The sequence below is a fragment of the Lolium perenne genome, chromosome 6 (assembly GCF_019359855.2).
Source record: "Lolium perenne isolate Kyuss_39 chromosome 6, Kyuss_2.0, whole genome shotgun sequence".
In the NCBI taxonomy this organism is placed as follows: domain Eukaryota; kingdom Viridiplantae; phylum Streptophyta; class Magnoliopsida; order Poales; family Poaceae; genus Lolium; species Lolium perenne.
The window spans coordinates 97,581,884-97,591,193 of record NC_067249.2 but is presented as its reverse complement, the minus strand read 5'-3'; positions in this window follow the sequence as shown (position 1 = coordinate 97,591,193).

Sequence of the window (9,310 nt, the reverse complement as noted above, 5' to 3'; positions counted from 1 at the left end):
CAATCTTGTTGGGCAGATTTTCACCAATGGACTAGTGGCTTCATCCGCTTATCCAATAATTTTGCAAAAAGAGCTGGCAACGGGGTTCCTAGCCCCAATTAATTAACTTTCATTAATAATTCTCTTCACATGTTTTGCCCTGATTCATCAGTAAGCAACTTAATTTTGTAAATAGACACTCCTCCATGGTATGAGATTGTTGGAAGGCACCCGAGGATTCGGTTAGCCATGGCTTGTGAAAGAAAAGGTTGGGAGGAGTGTCACCCAAAAATAAAAATAAACTAAACTAAAGTACATGTGTAAACAAAAGAGAAGAGGGATGATCTACCTTGCTGGTAGAGATAACGTCCTTCATGGGAGCCGCTCTTCGAAAGTCTGTTTGGCAAGGGGGTTAGAGTGCCCACTACCATTCGTTGACAACAACAAACACCTCTCAAAATTTTACTTTTATGCTCTCTATATGATTTCAAGACTTAAAAAGCTCTAGCATATGATTTAATCCCTGCTTCCCTCTGCGAAGGGCCTTTCTTTTACTTTATGTTGAGTCAGTTTACCTACTTCCTTCCATCTTAGAAGCAAACACTTGTGTCAACTGTGCATTGATTCTTACATACTTGCTTATTTGCATTCATCATATTACTCTGCGTTGACAATTATCCATGAGATATGCATGTTGAAAGTTGAAAGCAACTGCTGAAACTTGTATCTTCCTTTGTGTTGCTTCGATGCCTTTACTTTGAATTTATTGCTTTATGAGTTAACTCTTATGCAAGACTTTTGATGCTTGTCTTGAAAGTACTATTCATGAAAAGTTTTGCTATATGTTATCTATTTGTTAGCAACTATAGATCATTGCCTTGAGTCACTGCATTCATCTCATATGCTTTACAATAGTATGATCAAGATTATGTAAGTAGCATGTCACTACAGAAATTATTCTTTTTATCGTTTACCTACTCGAGGGCGAGTAGGAACTAAGCTTGGGGATGCTGATACGTCTCCAACATATCTGTAATTTCTGATGTTCCATGCTTGTTTTATGACAATACCTACATATTTTGCTCACACTTTATAATGTTTTTATGCGTTTTCCGGAACTAACCTATTAACAAGATGCCGAAGTGTCAGTTCCTATTTTCTGCTGTTTTTGGTTCCAGAAAGGCTGTTCGGGCAATATTCTCGGAATTCGACGAAACAAAGACCCAGTATCTTATTTTTCCCGGAAGACCCCAGAACACCGAAGGAGAGTCGGAGGCGGGCCAGAGGGCCACCACACCATAAGGCAGCGCGGCCCCAGGCCTGGCCGCGCCAGCCTATGGTGAGGGGGCTCCAGGCGCCTCCTTGCGCCGCCTCTTCGCCTATAAGACCCCTTTCGACCTAAAAACGCGATACGAATTGATGAAACTCCAAAAACACTCCAGGGGCACCGCCGCCATCGCGAAACTCCAATTCGGGGGACAGAATCTCTGTTCCAGCACCCTACCGGGACGGGGAAGTGCCCCCGGAAGCCATCTCCATCGACGCCACCGCCTCCATCATTCTCCGTGAGTAGTTCCCCCATGGACTACGGGTTCTAGCAGTAGCTAGTTGGTACTCTCTCTCCCATGTACTTCAATACAATGATCTCATGAGCTGCCTTACATGATTGAGATCCATCTAATGTAATCGGTGTTGTGTTTGTTGGGATCCGATGGATGATACATTATGATTGGTCTATCTATAAAGTTTATGAAGTTATTGTTGCTGCAATCTTGTTATGCTTAATGCTTGTCACTAGGGCCCGAGTGGCATGATCTTAGATTTAAGCTCCATAATTATTTCTTAGATTGTATCTACAAGTTGTTTGCACGTATTGCTGTCCGGAACCCGAGGCCCCAAAGTGACAGAAATTGGGACAACCGGAGGGAAAGGCTGTGATATGAGGATCACATGTTTTCACCAAGTGTTAATGCTTTGCTCCGGTGCTCTATTAAAAGGAGTACCTTAATAGCCAGTAGATTCCCTTGAGGCCCGGCTGCCACCAGCTGGTAGGACAAAAGATGTTGTACAAGTTTATCATTGCGAGCACGTATGACTATATATGGAAAACATGCCTACATGATTAATAATCTTGATGTTCTGTCTTAATGCTTTCAATCCTATCAATTGTCCAACTGTAATTTGTTCACCCAACACTTGTCACTTGTTATTGGAGAGTTACCACTAGTGTAGATCGCTGGGAACCCCGGTCCATCTCTCATCATCATATACTCGTTCTATATGACATTGGAAGTAGTATCAACTATTTTCTGGTGCCATTGCCTCTGTGTTATTGCTACTACTGCTGTGTTACTGTTACTATTGCTCTCATATTACTGCTGCTTTCACATCACCCCTGTTACTAGTGCTTTTCCAGGTGCAGCTGAATTGACAACTCAGTTGTTAAGGCTTATAAGTATTCTTTACCTCCCCTTGTGTCGAATCAATAAATTTGGGTTTTACTTCCCTCGAAGACTGATGGAACATGATCAGAGGTGATATGATGATGAATAACAATCTGAACATAAACCTTGGTTCAATGGTTTCACTCAATAGCATCAATAACAAGGAGTAATCAATACCGGGAGAGTTTCCCCTATGAAACAATCAAGATTCAACCCTAGATGTTACAGCGGTGACGAGGTGCAGCGGTGGAGATGACGGTGACGGTGGTGGAGATGATGGTGATGATGATCCCAATGAAGTCCAGCTCGATGACGGTGACGGTGGCGTCAATTTCCCCCTCCGGGAGGGGATTTCCCCGATGGATTTCAGCCTGCCGGAGAGCTCTTTTCTCTCTGGTGTTTTCCGCCCCGCTGAGGCGGCTGTGTCTCCTCGCGATTATTCCCCGCACCTTAGGTTTTCGGGCAGATGATGTACGCGAAAGAGAGGCGGCCGAGAGGGGCTGTGGGCCCCCTCCCCACAAGGCGGCGCGGCTAGGGCAGGGCCCGCGCCGGCCTATGGGGGGGCCATGGCGGCCCTCCTCGGCCCCTCCTTTTGGCTGGCTCAATATTCTGGAAAAATAAGATCTTCGGTGTAATTTCCGTCAATTGTTGATCTTCAGAAATATTGTATTCTGACGGTGCTTTTTCCAGCAGAATCCTGACTCCGGTGAGTGATTCTCCAATAATCATGAAACATGCAAAATAGGTGAAATAACATAAGTATCATCTCTAAATATGAAATATATCAATGAATAACAGTAAATTATGATATAAAATAGTGTTGCAAAATGGACGTATCAACTCCCCCCAAGCTTAGACTTCGCTTGTCCCCAAGCGAAACTGAACTCAGTAAACAAGACCACATGTTTATGGAGTGAAGAGTCGATAAATAAAATACGGACAAGAAGCATCATATTAATTCACACAAGACATTCTAGTGAACAACTTCCTCATATAATTCAACTTGAAACAAGTAGAAGGAAATCTCAAATAAAGGTACATATGAAATCATAATTGGAGATGGCAAACTTCGTTCTTGGTCAGAGAACAATTAACAGATTGTACTTATCTGTCGAGCAGCGCTCTTATATTAAAGCTTATACGGCAAAACTTGCATACTCAATTATAATAATCTCCTCATAATCATTGATAACCTTCAAAGCTATATTCATTCGGATAAAACTTGTACTAAACAAGGAGGAATAAAAGGCATGATTAAGTAGATCACAATATAAAGGGTTTGATCACAACAACTCAATTGCTTGCTTAAGATAGAAGGAAATAGGTTTACTGACTCAACATAAAGTAAAAGATAGGCCCTTCGCAGAGGGAAGCAGGGATTAAATCATGTGCTAGAGCTTTTTCAGTTTTGAAATCATATATAGAGCATAAAAGTAAAGTTTGAGAGGTGTTTGTTGTTGTCAACGAATGGTAGTGGGCACTCTAACCCCCTTGCCAAACAGACTTCCAAAGAGCGGCTCCCATGAAGGACGTTATCTCTACCAGCAAGGTAGATCATCCGTCTTCTCTTTTGTTTACACATGTACTTTAGTTTATTTAAGGATGACACTCCTCCCAACCTTTGCTTTCACAAGCCATGGCTAACAGAATCCTCGGGTGCCTTCCAACATTTCACATACCATGGAGGAGTGTCTATTGCAAAATTAAGTTGCTTACTGACGAATCAGGGCAAAACATGTGAAGAGAATTATTAATGAAAGTTAATTATTTGGGGCTGGGAACCCCGTTGCCAGCTCTTTTTGCAAAATTATAGGGTAAGCGGGTGTGCCACTAGTCCATTGGTGAAAGTCTTCCTAACAAGATTGAAAGATAAAACACCACATACTTCCTCATGAGCTATAAAACATTGACACAAATAAGGGATGATAACTTTTGAATTGTTTAAAGGTAGCACATGAAGTATTTACTTGGAATGGCAGGGAAATACCACATAGTAGGTAGTTATGGTGGACACTGATGGCATAGGTTTGGGTTAAGGTTTGGATGCACGAGAAGCATTCCCTCTCAGTACAGGTCTTTGGCTAGCAAGGTTGATTAGCAAGCATAAGAGTTGAGGGAAACAAACAAATATACATGTGATAGAAACAATCATGCATCTTCCTTGTAAGCACAAACAATTTTAACTTCAGAATACTAAGCTAAGAGCTAACAAGAAAGAAAGATAATGAAATAACATATCTACATGTATTTCCTCTTTTATACTTAAACTCAAAGTGTTGTTGCTATTGACCAGTGCTAAGTTTGCCAAAACCAAATAGATTTACTCAATCCTCCCAAAGTGATACCAATACTAACAACAAGATCAATCATATAATAGAGATTGCAAACTAAAATAAGATGTGCAATATGTAAATGATAAAACTTCTCATTAATATTCCATAACGATAACTCACACCAAGGGATACATAGATAACCAACTAAAAGAGAGATACTTCCATACTGCAACCCATCTTATATGATAACTTCCCTACTCATGATATGACACTACTTGATAGTAAAAAGGTAAAAGATAGTGATGATATGATACCGCGGCACTCCCCCCAAGCTTGGAACAAACCAAGGGGGTGCCAATACCAATGATGAATTACTCCTTCGGCGGTGGTGGTGATGATGGGACAACCCTGATGGGAGCGAGGAACCGCTCTAGCATTCTGCGAAGTCGATTATTCTCCTCCTGAAGTATCTCCACTTCCCTTCTCAGAGCACGGTATTGGTCACAAAACTCATCGGTAACCCGTAAAGCTTCTTCCAAAACAGGGAAAGAGTTGAGGCTAGGAGCAGGTGGTAAGGGTCCCTGCAAGTTATGAGAAAAAGAATGTCGAGTGTTAACCGATCCCACCAAGATTTGCTTACTCCCAACAGCTTGTCGCTCTCTTTTTGATGACATCTTCTTCACTTCTTCCTCGACACTCTCATCCATCTCCTTCCACTTGGGATCTTGAATATCTTCCTCCGAAAGCCCCTTCCCTTTGTTGTTGGAGACCATGGTGCTTCTAGATCAAAAACTGATCCTGGCAGAAAACAGCTCGAAACAAAACACAACGAGAAAATGATATACGGACCTCCAGGGGTCCGGGGAATTATATAGCAGAAATTTTCACGACGGAAGGAAAGTACCAGGTCGAACCAGAGTTGGAGAGGGACACCGAGGGGCCGTCCTCATAGGGCGGCGCGGCCAGGGTAGGGCCAGCGCCGGCCTATGGGGGCACGCCCTCGTGCGTCTCCTCCTCTCCGTTTCGATCTCGTAATTTTTCATATTTTCCAAAAATAGCAAAAACATTGTTCTGAAAGTTAAACGCGGACTTTTTATTACCAGAACTGTTACCGATTCAAAGTCGAACTCTGCAGAACTGTCAATTTGACCTTTGATGAAAGATTCCGGAGTCACCACTCGAATAACATCAACATCTTCATTATAAGAATCTCCAGAAATATAATGCTTGAGTCTTTGTCCATTCACCACTTGTGTGGCATCACCTTTCAGAGAACTAATTTTAATTGCTCCTGAACGATACACCTCCACGATGACATATGGTCCTTCCCATTTTGAGAGTAATTTCCCTGCAAACAATCTGAGACGAGACCGATACAATAGGACTTTATCCCCAACATTAAATTCTCTTTTGATAATTCTTCTATCATGCCATTTCTTAACTTTCTCTTTAAAGAGTTTAGCATTTTCATAAGCTTCACTTCTCCATTCATCTAGAGAACTCAATTGTAGCAATCTCTTCTTACCGGCAAGTTTAGGATCTTTATTTAGTTCTCTTACAGCCCAATAAGCTTTGTGCTCTAGTTCTAAAGGTAAATGACAAGCTTTTCCATAAACCATTTTATAAGGAGACATACCCATAGGATTTTTATAAGCAGTTCTATAAGCCCATAGTGCTTCCTTCAATTTACTAGCCCAATTCTTTCTAGATTTATTAACAGTCTTTTGCAAGATAGATTTAATCTCTCTATTTGATAATTCTACTTGCCCACTAGTTTGAGGATGATAAGCGGAAGCAATCCTATGATTAATACCATATTTAGCAAGAGTTTTTCTAAAACCACCATGAATAAAATGAGAACCTCCATCAGTCATGAGATATCTAGGAACTCCAAATATTGGAAAAAAAAATATCTAGAAGCATTCTTAAAGAGGTCTCACCATCAGCACTTTTTGTGTGTATGGCTTCCACCCATTCAGTAACATAATCAACAACGACAAGTATATGAGTGTTACCTTCTGAAGAAGGGAAAGGACCCATGAAGTCAAATCCCCATCAATCGAATGGTTCAATAACAAGAGTATAATTCATAGGCATTTCATTGCGTCTGGAGATATTACCAACCCTTTGACATTCATCACAAGATAAAATAAACTTTCTTGCATCTTTAAAGAGAGTTGGCCAATAGAAACCTGACTGTAGAACCTTTTGCGCGGTTCTATCTCCGGTGTGATGTCCTCCATAAACACTACCATGACACTTACTCAATATCTCTTGTTGTTCATATTCGGGAAGGCATCTTCGCATAATACCATCCACTCCTTCTTTATATAAGTGTGGGTCATCCCAAAAATAATGCCTCAAGTCATAAAAGAATTTCCTCCTTTGCCGCGCTGAAAAGGTTGGAGGCAAGTACTTGGAAACAATAAAGTTAGCATAATCAGCATACCAAGGACTATCTCGCGAGCTTACCTTTATTACAGCCAATTGTTCATTTGGAAAACTATCATTAACAGGAACAGGATCATAAGCAATATTTTCCAATCTAGATAAATTATCAGCAACAGGATTATCAGCACCTTTCCTATCTATAATATGTAAATCAAATTCTTGCAAAAGAAGCACCCATCTAATAAGCCTTGGCTTAGCATCTTTCTTTTCCACAAGGTACCTAATTGCAGCATGATCAGTATGAATTGTGACTTTTGAATCAACAATATAAGGTCTAAACTTGTCACAAGCAAAAACTACAGCTAATAACTCTTTTTCAGTTGTAGCATAATTTCTTTGAGCAGCATCAAGAGTTTTACTAGCATAATGAATAACATTCAATTTTTTATCTACTCGCTGTCCAAGGACAGCACCTACAGCAAAATCGCTAGCATCACACATGATTTCAAAAGGTAAATTCCAATCAGGAGGATCAACTACAGGAGCAGTTGTTAATTAAGGCTTTCTTTAGAGTTTCAAAAGCTTCCTTACAATCATCATCAAAAACAAAAGGTACATCTTTTTGAAGAAGATTAGTAAGAGGCTTTGAAATCTTAGAGAAGTCTTTAATAAATCTCCTATAAAACCCAGCATGACCAAGAACGCTACGAATACCTTTAACATCCCTAGGATAGGGCATCTTCTCAATTGCTTCAACTTTAGCTCTATCGACTTCAATACCTCTCTCAGAAATTTTATGTCCCAATACAATTCCTTCGTTAACCATAAAGTGGCATTTCTCCCAATTAAGAGCAAGGTTAGTTTCTTCACATCTCTGCAAAACTTTATCAAGGTTTCGCAAGCAATTATCAAAAGAATTCCCATAGATAGAAAGAATCATTGATGAATACCTCTACAATCTTCTCACAAAAACCATGAAAAATAGCAGACATGCATCTTTGAAAAGTAGCAGGAGCATTACATAAACCAAAAGGCATACGTCTATAAGCATAAGTTCCATAGGGACAAGTGAAAGTGGTTTTCTCTTCATCTTTAGTTTTAACAGCAATTTGTGAAAACCCAGAATAACCATCAAGAAAGCAAAAATGAGTATTTTTAGACAACCTTTCTAACATTTGATCAATAAAAGGTAAAGGGTAATGATCTTTCTTAGTAACTTTATTAACTTTTCGATAATCAATGCACATTCTATACCCTACAACTACTCTTTGAGGGATGAGCTCATCGTTATCATTAGGCACAACAGTTATTCCTCCTTTCTTAGGAACACAATGCACAGGACTAACCCATCTACTATCAGCAATAGGATATATAATACCAGCTTCAAGAAGTTTTAATACCTCATTCCTTACCACATCCTTCATCTTAGGAATTAGACGACGCTGATGTTCAACAACAGGCTTTGCATCATCTTCCCTGTTGATGGCATGTTGGCAAATAGAGGGAGAAATCCCCTTCAAGTCATCAAGAGTGTAGCCAATAGCTCCTCGGGGTTTCTTCAATATTTCCAATAACCTTTCTTCCTCAAAATCTGAAAGCTTAGAACTAATAATAACAGGATATATTTTCTTATCATCAATATGAGCATACTTAAGATTATCAGGCAACGATTTTAAATCAAAAACATGATCTTCCTTTGGTGGTGGTGTTGTACCTAGATCTTCAACCGGTAAGTCATGTTTAAGAATAGGTTGACGAAGGAAAATTTCATCAAGCTCATTCCTTTCTTCCCTAAAGACTTCACTCTCACTATCCTCCAAATGTTGCTGCAAAGGATTATTAGGAGCAAGAGCAATAGATGCACACTGTTCAACTCTAAAATCATTATTAGGCAAATCAGCTTTATAAGGAGTTTTGGCAAATTTAGAGAAATTAAACTCATAAGATTCACCAGCAAATTTAGTCACAATTTTCTCCTTCTTGCAATCTATAACAGCTCCACAAGTATTTATCAAAGGTCTACCAAAAATAATAGGACAAGACTTACTAGCAGCAGAACCAAGTACCAAAAAGTCAGCAGGATATTTAATCTTACCACATAGAACTTCCACATCTCGAACAATACCAATAGGAGAGATAGTTTCTCTATTAGCTAGCCGAATAACCACATCAATATCTTCAAGTTCACAAGAACCAATTTCAAGCATGATTTCCGTGTAAAGC